The sequence below is a fragment of the Lissotriton helveticus genome, chromosome 3_1 (assembly GCF_964261635.1).
Source record: "Lissotriton helveticus chromosome 3_1, aLisHel1.1, whole genome shotgun sequence".
In the NCBI taxonomy this organism is placed as follows: Eukaryota; Metazoa; Chordata; class Amphibia; order Caudata; family Salamandridae; genus Lissotriton; species Lissotriton helveticus.
The window spans coordinates 2,094,670,507-2,094,686,501 of NC_136061.1; the positions used below are offsets into that span (position 1 = coordinate 2,094,670,507).

The 15,995-nt window shown below is 49.0% G+C and overlaps 1 protein-coding gene across 6 annotated transcripts in view; it reads left to right on the top strand.

The window, feature by feature from the left end:
- Positions 1–15,995, top strand: part of LOC144825271 (protein regulator of cytokinesis 1-like) — a 1,077,791-nt gene that overhangs the window by 53,418 nt on the left and 1,008,378 nt on the right. The window lies entirely within an intron of this gene.

The following is a 15,995-nucleotide window of genomic DNA, read 5'->3' on the forward strand; positions in this document are numbered from 1 at the left end:
CAATATACTTCTGCACCTGTGGATACTCTGCCAGGAAGGGGACTGCTGTGCTGCAGAGAGGACTGCCACGCTCCTGGACGTCTGCTCTGAAAGACTGCTGTGCTGACCTGCTGCCCACTTGACTGGGTGAGAAGGACTGGGCCTGCAATCTTGAACTCTGGTGACTCCAAAGAGCTAGTTGGCTGGCCTTCTGATCTGATGCCTCGGGCACATAGCAGGCTTTCAACAACCTTGCACATGGATTCTGCCATCCGGTAGTCTACCTTGCCAAGTGGTGCCCCTTCAGTTCTGGATCCTTGGAAGTGGGCTTAAGGTGATCTACCAGCCTCTTTGGAACCGACAAATCTCCTCTGTTGCGCGGCGCACCCTCAGCAAACGTGACTACTCTGCTGCTGTGTGGCTTGAAACCATTGCGAAGACTCACAAGGGCTTCTGAGCCACTGTTGTGAGATGCATCCTTGGTGCAGGCCTTGTATTCAGCGGCAGCATCTCCAACAACGCTAGACTCCGCATGGAAGCCTCATGGCTCCTCCGAACCGATGCATCACCCACCTCCTCCCCAACCCCCCCTCCCCCTTCCCCCAACTGCATGCCCGCACCCTTGATGCTGGATTTTACATTGCAAGTTCCGTCAACTGGATCCTTGATGATGCCACAGCCCCTCGTCTTGTAGCATCTCAGAAATGACGTGTTACTTCGGCTGAGCAATGCATCTTTACCGATCTTCGTAATGCTCCTCGAATCAAGATTTTGTTCCACGGGCCTTGTTGGATCCCTGTAGCTGTCTCTCGCTCCCTCACTGTTGGCCTGTACTTGTGACTTTGTCCCGGTGTGGTGCGACCTGATATTCACAGTTGGTGCTTTGTGCTTTTGGGCTCTATTTTCATTACAATATTTACAACTGCATATTTCTAGCCCTACTAATTGGATTTCTGTCATTTTGATCTTGGTTTATTTAAGTTCTATTTTTCGTAACTTAAGTTGGTATAGGGTCCTTTGTGCTTTGTGTTTTCACTTTATTACTGTTTAAAGTGTTGCCCAAGTACTTTAGAAATTGTCTATTACTAAGTGAAGCTTGCCTGCTCTGCCAAGTTACCAGAGATTTGAGCACCGGTTAATTTAGGGTTGGCTTATGCCTCACTCTGAGTTGTGGTTGTTGCTTGACAAGGGCTCACACCCCAGTCAACCAGCAACCCAGTTTCTCACCGTTTCAAATAGCATTGTCCTCACAGGACTAGGAATGTTTCTCAGTTCAAATTTTAAAAACTTTCACATTTAAGACTTCTCAGTGTACAGATATAATCTTGCACTACGATGAAATGCTTAAAAGTGTAATAATTTTTTGAATTTTGAAGACACCATATTGTATTCTAATATGTTTGTTGTTTGATATAAATGTCAAATATTGTCGAGTCTCGGCTCTTGTGTGGGTTCTACAGCACTACTTTTGGCTTGACTGTCACTGTTGATTAGCCCACCTCTACTACTCCTGCTTGGAGTGAGGAAGCTTAAGCTCTCTGAAGTCGACCTTGAAAGCTCGGAGAAACAGACCAATTAAGTCACCTGCAATCTGTGGGTGTCGCTTGCTTTCCGGTTTAAACTCTCGCATAAAGGCTAACTTGTACTCCCTGGACCCAGAGCTGCATGTGTCGCGTAAGGAAAGAAGTGTGTATACACTTGCATGTAATTATGACTGCCGGCAAATAGGTGGTGCCAAAATATGGCCTTTAATATGTAGAGGACATGTGGGGTCTTCTCTGTTTGGTCTCTTGCCTGTTGGTGCGTTCAGCAGGAGACTAAATGGCGAGAGAGCAGGGAGCTATGGCAAAACTGCTCTGCTGTCTATTTCTTGCCTAATACACTCATCCTGCTCCTGGCATGGTGCAGGAGCCCGCGGTCAGCTTAACTTTTTACATGCAAAGCCAGTGCAAGTTGCTTCTATGCCGGTGACCCTATTAAAGGCTTGATGACTTCACCTGCATTTATGACATGTATTTTTTTCTCTCACAAAGAAACAGGTAGTTATTGTGCCAGCTTTCTATATTGTCATTTTGCAGCATACTGTACATGGGGAAATCTTTTTTTCCTTCACAAAGGGTATGAAGGAAAACTATACCTTTTGAAATATTTCCAAGAATATGAGCGTTTGGAACCATGGCTATTTGTATAACTTGAATTTTGGATTACCAATACTGTTGTGATTCAGAGGGTGATTTGCAAGAGGAGTTCTTTGTTTTACAAGGTCTTGCATCTGAAGCTGAAAGTGGTTTGTAATTAAGGCTCTGCAAAATTATAATTGGGGTGTGTGAAACTATGCCTGTGAGCCCTAAGCGACTGGTGCGGAATGTGCCATGCCACTGGTTAACTTTTGTACTTATAATAAATAAAATCGGTCATATCCTGACTTAACTCATTCCAAAATGTCCTGGAAGTTCCAGTGAGGGCTCTTTTGAAGCTGCAAGCCCACTCTGGTTCCTGGAGGCCGGCTGATTTCTCTTGGACGTCTTTTTCTGTCACTCGTGGGCATATGTTACAAGAATAGGTGGTGCTCTGTCAGTGTTTGGGTTTGGACTCTGGGATGTGTTACAGAGTGCCCAGGATGGGGTCCCGCAAGTCTGGAAAGGGATCCCATGCATCATTGAAAAAGTTCTGGCTGGGCCCTGGGTCAGAGCTCCAACTAGCCCTGGGATAGAAACCTCCATACTGGGCTCCATTATCTGTCCTGCCGTGTCACAAAATGCCGGGGATGGTGTTCTGCAGGCACTAGGATGGCTCCTCGCTTGGCTGGCTTAAACTCTGACTGGACACTGGGTCAGAGCTTCAGCTGGTCCTGGGTAGGTGGGGGTGGAAGAATGGGATGGGTCCTGTAGACACCCAGAGGGCTCCTCTGCTTGTCTCAGTTAAGGTGCTCTGACTGGGTCTTGGGTCAGAGTTCCGACTGGGCTGGGGGTGGCCTCTATCCCTGGGGTTTATTTTCCTGTGCACCTGAGTGCATAGGAATGAGTCCAACTTGCTCTGGCCGGGTTCACCCAGCGTTGCTGGGTTAAAAAGTGGTGACTGGACCCTCGGTGGGAGCTCTGAATGGCCTGGGTAAGGAAGCCATGGCTCCATACTCTTACCAGCAGTGTCTCAAAGCGCACAGGCTGGCGTACTGTAGGCCTGGGAAAGTCTGCCATCCCTTTCTGGGTTAAGAAGCTCTGACCAGGCCTCTTGTCTGTGGCTTAGATCAGACTCTGGGAGCCTGGCCTGCTGAGTCCATGGTTTCTCCAAGGGCAAGCAGAATCTTTGCCGTAAGACATGGTACAACCAGGTGGCCATCAAGCTGGCCATTTAGTTGATTTCTGTCCGGAGATCTTTTTGTGCCATGCATATCTTTTGCATGCCAGGCTGCCCTCAAAGACCCAATGACTTTCATTTGACTCTGAAAGCCCAGCCAGGGCTCCAGGAGGTTGAATTTGTTCCAATGATCCCCTCTATTACTCTGTGTACAAGAATTACAAGAAAGGCAGGTGGCTTACTTATGGATTATTAGTGATCAGGTACAAGCGCCAGCCTTGTTGTTTGGGTTTCCTCCCTGGTTACTATTAGGGCCTGGTCTGTCTTCCCTGGGTCCTCTGAGGGGCCACAGTCTGCAGCTGACTTCAAACCCTGTCTGATGGCCTTTCCTCTGAACATGCCTTCTGGAGAGCAGACTGGGAAAAAACGCTGACATCACCATGCTTTGCAGCCTACTCGAGGACAGTTTAGCCAGCATCATACTCTCATTGGGCAGACTTGTTTGTTTTAGGGATGGACTGCTTGGTCAGCCTCTGCTGTTTCAAGCAAAGTACTTCCACCTTGCCTGGACTGTCTGTTTTGAAGGTCTTCTTTATGTGAGTGCTACCCAGCGAAGTGAAGGCCAAGCAGCCTGGCAGCTTGTACCACCGTGGCTCTTGACCACCTCTCCCTCCTCCTCCTTGCCCCCCAAACGGTCTGACCAGAATGGATGGAACCAGGTAGCGCTAGTCCTGGATGCCACTTGGTGGTCTGGTTCCGTGAGGGACAGGGTTACCCTTTTCCCACCCAGCACATTTCCCCTGCTCCTTCCTTTGGGTCTCCCAGCCACCCTGGCTTGCCACTCTTGTAGACAGTCTGTCTGTCTACTCCCAGGATGCATTTGGTAGCTCAAGTCTGCCTGGCTGCTTAGTAACAGGACACGCTTTTGGGCTGAGGTTATCTGGAGTTGCCTATGACAATACATATGGATGTCTCCTATCAACTTTCAGTGGTACTCTCTGTGCCTTAAGTGGTGACTGCGAGTAATGGGGAATCTGTGTTCATGACTAGAACCCTTGGAAACCACAGAAGGCTCCCAATTTACCCACTCCTAACTTGTCAAGGTAGCAATGATCAATAACAAGACTTCTTTCACAACCTCTCTTGCAACTGAGTATGTTTTAAATCCTTTAATGATCCATTTTAGGGCACATCCGGTGACAGCAGCCGCGGCAATTCCAGCTCTAATACCATACATGCCTGCCGTTAAAAAAAAAAATAATAATAATAAAAAATTAAAAACTTAATGGTATCTTGAGATCGAGCGGACAGTCTACTGCGAGACTAGCTTCTGCCTATCCCAGCACCTGGCGCTCTGCCCCCTTTTAATGCTATTGACAATGTTCAGGTGAGTCTGAAGCATTTACCTTGAAAAACATTGGAGTTTAAAGCAGGTAAGTCACCTGAATACTCCAGCTATGATGTAGTAGGACTCCAGTTAATTTCTATGTGGTTCACCCCCCCACCCCTGGAACGGAGGGGCCATGATTAAGAAGAATGGCTGGTGGTGTTTGTATTTGTAATGCTAGCGGTTACATTTACTGGAGAGGCATGAGCTAACCAAAGCGAAAGTATTTGCCAAAAATGTTTTCATTGATCAAGAACAAAATTTGAAGGTTTGAAGACTATCTGATCAAAATCTGCCAATAAGCAATCTGACTGTTATTCCCATGATCTGCTGAGCCGCTTCTGGGAAAGCATGGTCTCTGGGTTCCTAGGGCTGGTATGTTCACAAAGCTGAAACTTAAAAGAATAGATAAAAGGGTACCACCAGGAGTGGAACCTGTCTTAATTTAACTCCACACGGGTGACCACACCTGGCTCTAACATGGAAAGGATTGTCCAAATGATGGCTTTCTTGATTCTGTTGATGGCGGTGCACAGACATGCTTAGTTAGTGAAGAGATTTGTGTGGTTAATTGTGATAACAAATGTGATTCATTCATGATAACTAGTTGGGCAACCCCCAGTAGTTGAAGTTTAACTTCTTAGAGGAACAAGTGGTGTTCAGCCACACAAGATGGAGCAATAACTGGTCTGTAATCCCACTGAACCCTTGGTGATGGTAATTGGAGATTGCAATTATTTCCCATTAACTACTAATTCTCCGTAAGTGTGAGGTCAATAGCTTGTGTTAAGTCCCTGCCCTTTGTGTACACCACCCATCGCTGATCCTCATTGGATGGTTTAGTGAGGTCTACGGACTGGTCTCACCTGTGTCTGCAAAAGCTCAGGTTTTTGATTTTACAAGATTAACCTTCCTTGCGGTATAGGTTGGTTCACATATATAAAAATGCTATACATCATGCAGGTACGTACATACAAAGCCAAAACCAGATAAATGTTGCATGAAGCTACAGTAGGTGAATATCTCAGTTTACGGACAGTTGCTACGGGTTCAGTACCTCCTCCATCTCAAACATCTCTCCCGGCCTCAAGGGGTGTGTTCAAAGGCTGTGAGGGTACTGGCATGGTTGCCGTATCTGGTGTGGTCCGGAGGTACAAGTGCAGGGGTTGCCATATATCTAAGGGTCTCGCCATGGGCGCTTGTAGTTGTACATGGTTGTCCCTATTAGTGTTACAAGTGTCATACTGCACAGCCAAGACTTGACTGTTGGTATGCGCATACTAACCCAGTTTATTGCCACTTCACGCTTAGCAATAAGCAATGCAATAGCAACAAATCGACATTTGGATCTGGGTAGGTCAGTTGTATACCCAAGGAGTGCCATTAGGGGCGTGGGCATGATTGCAAAGTATAATTTTGGAGATTTATACAAACTGCTGACCAAAAGCTGCCTATCTTTACACATGTCCATGTGAAATGCGTGAAGTCTGCATCGGGGGAGCACCATTTTGGACATAAATGCGATCTAGATGGGTCAATGCGGTCTAGCGCACTGTCTTGATTTGCCTACATAATCTGCTCCATAGTGTCATTAATGGGGTGGCCAAGATCACGATCCCAGGCCCCTCGTATTCCCGCATCTCGGGAGGGCAACAAGGCCACCATAGCCTTGTAGTGTCTAGCCCCAAGATGTGTGCCATCCCCATCCTTAATACCTATTAAAAGGTGGAACTCGGAGGGGTTCCAATGGGTAGCTGTACATAGTGGCTTTCAGAGCACCTTGCAACCTCTGTACAAAGTAATACATAACCGTTGTGTCGCGGAAACTGGGGTCCTCCGAGTGGGAGAATACATGTCATTTTGGGAAGAGGTCACCAACTGGAATTTGGCAAGCGTGCATTTCACAACTGTTTCCTGCAGAAGGGGATCCATCCATTACCGAACACTGGTAGTGCAGATGAGTACAAAATCTGTGATCCTGTGATTTTCTATAATTTTTGCCATGCCCAAGTAGTTGTAGATAAGGTTTGGATAGTCTAACGGTCTCGCGGGTAACCAACTGGCAACAGGGACCCCAGGGATGAAGGGAGAGGAATGTACGCTTCAGGCCAGTAGTAGGGAATTTGTATGTCCACATGATATCAGTGGCGCGCAAAACTCTCCTGCATCACCACATAGTAAATATAGAAGTTAGGCACCCCAAACCCTGCCCACTCATATGGTAGCATGAGGACGTCCCAGCGGATGCAGGGCTATTTACCGCCCCACACTAATATTATCAAGGTACGAAGGATGGAAAAGAAGCTGTTGTACAGTGGGATTGGGATATTGTGAAATGGATACAGAAATTGTGGGAGAACCACCATGTTAACAATGGCTATTCTCCTAGCCATGGACCGAGGCAAGGACAACCACCTCTATGTTCTGCCCTACTTGTTCAAGCACTGGACCATAGTTTAATTGTAGGATACGATCTTTCTCCCTATGGATGTGGATTCCAAGATACTTAACAGATTCCTCACATCCAGCCAATGGTTAATCACTCAATTTGCGACAGGGTGCCACAGTCCGTTGGAACACCTCTGACTTTTCCCAATTAATACACAAGCCAGAGAGACCACCATACCTGGTGACCTCGGTGAGCAGTGGCGCCAGATTATCATCTGGATGACGTACGTATAGTATGTCATCAGCATATAGCATGAGCAACAGCGGGCCCCTGTTAAACTGTAAACCCTTATGGTTATGTCGCTACTGTAGGTGTTGCACCAACGGATTTAAAGCCAGCCCAAATAAAAGGGACAGAGGGCAGCACTGACTGGTTCCCCATTCAAGTAGGATTTTGGGCGACAGAGTTCCGTAAGTCGAACGTGCGCTGTATGTTGCATGTACAGCAGTCGCATAACCGCCAGGAACCGGTCCGGCACTCCAAGCCTGCTCATTGTAGCATAAAGGAAAGGCCATTCGAACGAATCGAAGTCCTTTTCACAATCTAGCAGCACAGCGGCTGCTGGGGCTGAAAGATCTATTCTGTTCAGTGTCCCAAACAATGTACGAAGGTTTAGTGCAGTTGATTTGTGAAGGATAAATCCAGACCGTGGCAAATCAGTTTTTCAATTATGAGTGCGAGCCTTGTAGCAAACATCTTGGCTAACACCTTGTTATCGAAATTTAGGAGCGACGGGGGTCTATAGGAACCACATCGCAACGGGTCCTTGCCTGGTGAGTACGATTAGAACTGCCTCTCTTAGGGTAGGTGGAAGTACCCCGGTGTCTATCACCTCCTGATATACATAAATTAAGTAGGGCGCAAGGATAGCCTTCTACTTTTTGTAGAAACAGCCGGTAAACCCATCTAGCCCGGAGCTTTGGAGCCATCCAGTGCATCAATGGCGTCCGTCAACTTGTCTTTGAAGATGAGTTCCGCAAGAAACTCCTGATGAGCTTTTTCTATCCAGACCATGGATACCTTGCCAAGATAGTCTGTGCAGGCCCCTGGTTGCTCGGTTGTTCTGGAGGTGTATAGTGTTTTGTAATATTCAAGTACTTCTCCTAAAGTGCCCACAGTCCCAACTATGAGTTATCGCTGCCCATAAGCTCCGCTATATACGTTGGTCTTTTTTTGCTAATCCATTTATTATTTTGAACAAATTGACAGCACATACATTAGGAAGTAATGCAAAGTCCGCTTACAAAAGGCGTTATAAACCACAGCTGTAGTAGTAATAGTCAGGCGAGCCCTCGAAACTGAAGAGCAGTACATGGGAATGAAAGTGGAATAAGTTTAATACAATAGATTTAGCCATTTGCCCCAGACCCGGTGAAATTTCGCTGGGCAGTCACATGCCTCGAATAGGGGTTCCTCCTGAGCAGCGCACCAATCTACACTTCAACGCCATTTTCGTAAGCTAGGAGAATTGACCTGTGCCCAGGCTGCCGCATTATCACGTTTGGCCACCGTGACCGCCGTCCCAAGAAATTGCTTATCTGCCCTAGAACCATCCAAGCCGCCTAACACTACAATGTTATGTTATGTTAATGTTATTTTTATAGCGCACAGCTGCCCCAGCCAAGGGGCGTCCTGGCGCTTAGACAGGTACCATAACACACAAGATGCAAGATAAAAGGGGGAGGCGGCTACTCAGAAAGAGGGAACAGGAAAGTTTTGATAGCACGCCTGAAAGTGGACAAATCGTTCAGAGCTCGAATGTGTACCGGGAGGGAGTTCCACATCCCCGCAGCAAGAACCCGATGAGAGCGGCCACCCATTCTACTGAGTTTAAAACGGGGGCAGACTGCCAGATGGAGAGCCTCTGATCTTAAAGATCTCAGCGGGATGTAGGGAATAATCAAATTGGCAAGAGCCGGCGGCGAAGACATTTTTAGGATTTTAAAGGCCAGACAGAGCGCTTTAAACTTGATCCTCTGTCTGACCGGTAGCCAATGTAGGGCCTGAATGGTGCCCGAGACAGAGCAATGTCTGGGAAGACCAATGATGGCCCGCGCTGCGGCATTCTGGACCCTTTGAAGCCTGGATGCCTCAGCCTGGTTTACCCCTAGCATCAGCGCGCATCCGTAGTCCAGCCGGGATAAAATCGAGGCTTGGACCACGAGCTGCCGAGTGGGAGGGTCAAAATATTTCAAAATCGGTCTCATGCCACGTAAGATACCGTAGCAGGTGGCTGCAACCTTCTTCGTGTGTCCTGTGAAAGTGAGCGCGGGATCCAGCCAGATTCCTAGATTTTTCACTTCGGATGCTGGGATAGGAATAATACCCAGCTCTGGAGGCCACCACTGGTCTCCCCATAGCTCAGCATGTTTCCCCAGGACCAACACTTCAGTTTTGGTGGCATTCAACTGTAAGCAGTTGGTCCGCAGCCAACTTGCAACTGCCACAAGTCCAGCTCGGAATCTGGGGGCCTCCACTTCTGGGTCTCCACTAAGTGTCACCGCCAGCTGCGTGTCGTCCGCATATGAGGTCATCGTCAGACCCCACTGTTTGACGACTGCAGCTAGCGGTTTCACGTAGAGGTTGAACATGGTGGGGCTCAACGAGGAGCCCTGTGGGACCCCCAGGCCCAAGGGATGGATGGTAGATTGGCAGGGTGGTATTGCCACTTTAAAGGTTCGATCAGAAAGAAAAGATCGAAACCACTGAAGGGCGGTACCTGCTACTCCAGCTTCCTCTAGGCGTTGAATCAGTTTATTTATTTATTCAAAGTTTTATATAGCGCGAACAGGATCCTTACAGATATCAGAGCGCTTCACAAAGACAGGGTAGGGGCAGTAGGAGTGAACAGAGATAATGGGAGCAATATAGTAGTCACTAACATGGTCGGGTAGTAATAACATACATAAAACATATCAATATACAATCAGGTAAACAAATAATATAAGACGGTACAAGTCATTGATCCCACTGCAGAGTTGTTCAGGTACACCTTGGGTGTGTGAATGGCTTATATCAATGTCTTAGTGTAGAGAGAACACTGAGTGTGGGCATCGGGAGAGTGAATCAGAAAACCAACGTGTATCAAATATTGGTCGGTAGTAAGAGAGTAGCGTAGTAGTGACACCATCATGTTAAAAGTATAGTGTCAGAGGAAGAGGTGAGCAGTCATACAAAGCAATGCAGAGTCTCTGATCCAGCACCTATACGGTTCAGGAGATCTTGGCCAGAAGGATTGTTTTCACCTCTTTCTTGAAGAGTGCAGTGGAGGAGATCAGCCTGGTTTCAGGAGGGAGCGCATTCCAGATCCTGGGTGCCATTCCTGAGAAGGAGCGCTTGTATGTTTTCTCTTTCCGGAATCTACGGGGTTTCAGGAGTAGATTTTTTGTACTTCTGTTGGATCTCGAACCTCCTGATATAGACAACTTTTGAGCGAGGTAGTTGGGTGCATTGTGGTGCACGGCCGCGTGTGTCATAACTGCAATTTTTAGCTGTATTCTGGCTTCAAAAGGCAGCCATTTTAGAGACTTTAAGTCTGGGGATATATGCGAATGTTTTCTTGAGCCAGTAATGAGTGTCGCTGCAGCGTTCAGGGAGGCTCTTAAGGGTGCAGTTGTGGATAGCGGGAGTCCGCTGAGGGCCACAATTCCGTAGTCTATTCGAGGGATGACTAAAGCTTGTACCGCAGTTTGGAAGTCTTCAGCAGGGAGGAAGGGTTTAATTTTCCTCAATGTGTTGATTTGGGACACATGTGTATATGATGGGACACAGTATCGAAAGCAGCGCTCAGATGTAATAGCAGGAGCGCTGCCGTGCGTCCGGAGTCAAGCACCAGGCGTAGATGTTTTTTGATGTAGAGCAAAGCAGTCTCGGTACTGTGTCCCGGCCGAAAGCCATTTTGGCTGGAGTCCAGTATCTGATTTCGGACAAGGTGGTCAGACAAGATCGAGTTAACATAGGCTTCTGTAACCTTAGCAGTCCAAGGCAGAAGAGATATAGGGCGGTAGTTCTCAGGCAAAAGGGGGTCAGAGTTTGCCTTTTTCAAGATTGGAGTAACTACCGCCTGCTTCCACGAGGAAGGGACCGTCCCAGTAGACAACGACATGTTAATTAAAGTAAGTATTGGGGCACGACATAGCGGGGAAAGCGTATTAATAAGAGCAGGCTTCAGCGGATCCAGGGGAGAACCTGATTTAACTCTAAGGCTGAGTTTGTCAAAGGCCTCAGACATGTCAGGTAAAAAAGACAAAGTCTCATACCCCAGAGAATCAGGGTCAACTAACTCTGGATCCAGCCGATACTGGTCAAATCCTCGGTAGATTTTTTGCACTTTCTCCAGAAAAAAGGTCGCCAAATTCTCGCAATGGGAGTCAGTGCAGATCTCTGCCGAAGTAGCTCTTGTATTCATAAGGTCTTTCAATACCTTGAATATTAATTTAGACGGGTTGGAACTGGCTTGAAATTCCTGAGCATAGAATGCGGCCCGTGTTCTGCAGATTGCCCTGTGATAGAACTTAAGTTTGGCAAAGTACAGGGTTTTCAAATCTGGATCGTAAGATCTTCTCCATTCCCTCTCCGGCAAGTTTTTTTTAAGCTAGTCGAGGGAATCACTATACCACGGGCTGGGTACCTTCGAATGACCTTTCGACCAGCCTTTGGGTATAAGGACGTCAAGGGCGTCTGAGATCCATGTGCAGAACAGTTGGTACCCATGGTCCACATTCAGAAAAGCGCTCAGGGGTTTCTGCTCAAGCAATCTATAGAATTCTTCAAGTTTAAGCTTATGCCAGTGTCTTTTAAAAATTGGTCTGTCCACAGGTTTAAATGGCTTGTTGTGTACTGGACAAAAGACTTCCACCAGCAGATGATCCGTCCATCCCATCACCTTCGGGTTAGACACCTTCACCCTCTCAAGAGTGGAAAAGGCGGAGACGTAGGTGATCATGGGGGACGCGCCAGCCCACGGTCTGTGGAAGTTCAGTTTCCACCCCAGACCAGAACGGGGTGAGATTAGAGCATGACCATACCATATGATAGAAGTCTGCCGGCGTGTGGCCACAACTTGTACAGTCCGTGGAGGGGCGCAGCACCGCTTTATGTAGTCGCGCAGTGGTGAGATGCCATATGTAGGTAATGGAGTTGAATGCGGTAGAGTTTAGTGGAGGTCCTTAGGGTTTTAGGAGCCATAAGGGCGTCGGGCCATTCCGCTCCGCCTCTTTCAGGGGACCCAGCCATCCCTGCCAGTGTGCCCGGAGCGAGGCTAAAGTGAATGGTCCTTTGTTCACGAGGGAGCGGCATATACAGGACACCACTCCCCTCCCCAAATTCCCCATCATGACTTGCGCTTCCAACTGGCTAAACTCCGGGAGCGACGTACCAGGTATATACATAGGTCTAGTCCTCCCCCCGCCCCCCCATATCCCCTTGCTATTGCATACTTGCCAAGGAAGTGCGCCTAACGCTCTGCCGCTTCCCGGAACTCCGCCATAAGGGCAGCACGCTGCTGCAGGCTAGAGAGCAGCAGGGCGACCGTCATGCCAATCTATTCCCGCTAGTTGCGTTTCAATGCGAGTAAGTGTGCTCTGTAGGTCCCTCAGGATCCCCGCATTTTTTTATATGCACACGCCTGTAGTGTGTGCTTTGAACGCCTCCCACAGTGTGGCTTTAGAGGAAAGAACCCTCATTTAATGTGAAATAATCACTGATGGCTGCACCCAATTCGGCAACAAATACCTCATCGCCATATCAGGGAACTGCCAAGTGCGCTCCACCCTACCTGCTTGCGGCACACGCATCCTCGCCACCACCGGTGAGTGATCTGACAGTGTGCATGGGAGGGTTGTCATTTTAATTACCAACCGCGCCAGACCGGGTGACAGGAACCAATAATAAAGTAGAGTCCAAGTCTTATATGGCACGAAGTATATCCATCCTGTCTGTTATTACGATATCGCCATGAAGCTACCAGCCCATAGCTATCGATAATATCTTGTAATGCCCTCCTAGCCCTCATCTTTGTGTCCACTGTGGTGGGAGTACTGTCATGCACCGGGTCGAGCTAAACATTAAATCTCCCCCCATACAAATCAGGACTGCCCCCATGCGTGTGATGTGCATGTGAATGGACTCCAAGAACTCTGGATTATTAACATTTGGCGCATACACATTGACAAACAGTACAGAGTGTTCCAATATGTAACCTTTTAGCAGGATAGAATGCCCCCCAGGGTCACAGTACACCTCCACCTCCCTGAAGGTTACTCTCTTGTATCAATATAACCACTCCCCTTGCATACAAACTATATCCAGCATAGTAACTGTGTGCTCCCCAGCCACCCGTAGAGGCAGATTTTGTTGAAGGGTTTAGATGAGTCTCTTGCACGAATGCAACATCCACCTGGGGACGCTGCATATAGATAGTCACCTACCTGCACTTGCGAGTGTTATGGAGACCCCTTACATTCCAAGTCATTAACCCAATCTGCACTTCAGATTGTACCTTGCTAGGCATTTCCCAATAGTCCAATCCTTGCCATTACCTGCATCCGTATTACCATTCCTGCACTGTTGCTTAACAAATCCACTAAGCTGTGGAAACACCTCCTCCCACCACCCATCCCCCAAACCAAACTTATTGTGAAAAACCCCGCCCCAATTATTAAAGTGGTGGGTCCGCATATAGGGGGTGGCCACGCCGCAACTCCATTGTATTGGCGCATAAATGACTGTAAAAAATCAAATCTGACAATCAATCCCAGGGGTGATAATAGTGAAGTGCAATTTGAGTATACAACAGTCTGCCAGGTAGTACAACAAGCACATATAGCTAGTCCAGTAAACCTTGTACTTGGGACACAGAGTGCATTTTAGCTAGTTGCACAGAGATCTGCGCTGGTATCAGAGCTCTGGACACTCTGTGACTGTAACGGGGAGGGTGTGCTACGCTGCCGACCGACGTGGAGTAGGTCTGGCAAAATTCCTGGACCTCAAGAGGGGAATCAAAGATACGGGATCGTCAATCCAAATAGTCGTGCGGGGTACAGCATCCTGTACCGCAGACCCAGCTTGTGAAGACTTTCACTCCGGTGTATTTCCTCCTCACCTCCTGCACCATTGCCGTGAAGTCTGGGTACAGGGAGATGGCAGAGCCCTGACATTCCAGCTTACCCTTTTCCGTGCCATTCTCAGAACAGTGTCTGACTCTGAAATTAAGCAGCCATGCAGTGATCCGTCTCGGCAGGCAGCCAGGGTTAGGTCGGGGCCCAAGAATGCGGTGCGCACGCTCCACCACGTATGTAGTGGTGAAGGACTCTGCTCCAACCATATTGGTGAACAAGGCTTCCACGAACTGGTCCAGGTGCCCTGTATTTGTAGATTCAGGCACACCCATAATTCGAACATTATTGCGGTGCCCTGAGCTTCCAAAATCCTCATTCTTTACTGCAATGGTTTTGAGAAGCATCTCCATGCGTTCCAGCCACCTGTTGGTCTGAGCTGTGCCATCCTCTAGGTCTGAAATTCTCCCTTCTGCAGTGGTTAAGCTACTCTCTTGGTTATTCCGCCGGGCCCCCCAGCACCTCCAGTCTCTTATCCAAGCTATGAAAGTGCGTATCAAGGGCCCAAAACCCAGCCCTCCGTTCTGCAAGAACGGCATTAGGTCCCCAATTTCTTCAGTGAAGGATCCACCCCCCCTTCACCATACTTGCTTGTTTGGTGGCTGCCGTACTTCCAGGTGGCTTGAAAGAGAGGGTACTTTGTTTGGGGTCCTTTTGACCCCTACCACATTCGCTAGGACCCACCGATCCTGCTATGCAGGCCTGTCCCAATCACTGGGCTGCTGGGGTTGCACCATGCAGATTAGTCCTGGATGCCAGCCAAAGAGCCCCTGCTGCACCAGGGGGAGGAGATGAGGCCGACAACTGAAGATGTAGTAGAGAAGACGGTGTCTGCCACTTCATGCACCCACAATTGCCGATCCTGATGGGGAAGGGGAGGGCGCCACTAAGCACTCACTCGGTGCGCCGGCCGGCTCCTAAGCACACCCGAAGCCCCTACCACGTGGGGCCTCAGGGGGTGTGCACACGTGTCTGTGGACAGTCGCAACAGCTCCCACCGGTAGCTCCCCTCCACTGCCCCATGGCCAGAAAATGGGCGCCCGGCGCATCCACAAAGAATGCAGGATTAATATTCCCCCGTTGTTTTATGGGGGGGGGAGATTTAGTCAGTACATTAATTCTGGGGTCCCCAGGACGATGTCACATCGTGGAGAGGAGACCTGTAGCTCCCCGTGTGCCCAATTAGCCGTTCCTGTAGGTGGGGAGAAGGTGGAGGCCGCAAGATATGCCCCCGAGCACCCAGTCTCCCGGCCTGTTCACGGGCTCATGGCCCCTGTCACCGCGAGGCCTCTGGGTATGTGCCTGCGTGGCAAGCAACAGTAGAACAGCGTGCTATGGTAGCCCCCCACCTCCGCTGCTTACCCCCACCTTCCAGCTGTGGACTCGGTCTACGGCTCCAGCTGTTCGGGATGCTCTGCAGGACCAACCACGCGAGTCCCGGCTCCACTTTCTCCAGCCAGGCTGCGTCAACGTGTGGCGTCCTGTCGGTGTAGTCCTCCACCACGCTGCATACAAGCCCACCGATGGGCGCATGTACCGCTCCCAAGCCCTCGCACGTCATCTCCCGGTCGTCTGGCCCCTGGATGTTCCTCCGGGCAGGCTCTACACCATGGACTCGCTGCGGAGCTTCAAGCAGGCACGGCCATGTTGGTTTGCGGCTTGGCCATGCCCCCTGCCTGGAAACACACTGAGTTGTGGAGGGTCACTTTCAGGGGAACCGTGATTGGGCGTTGGACTGTCTCCCCATGTGAGCTGCGGATGGTGGCGC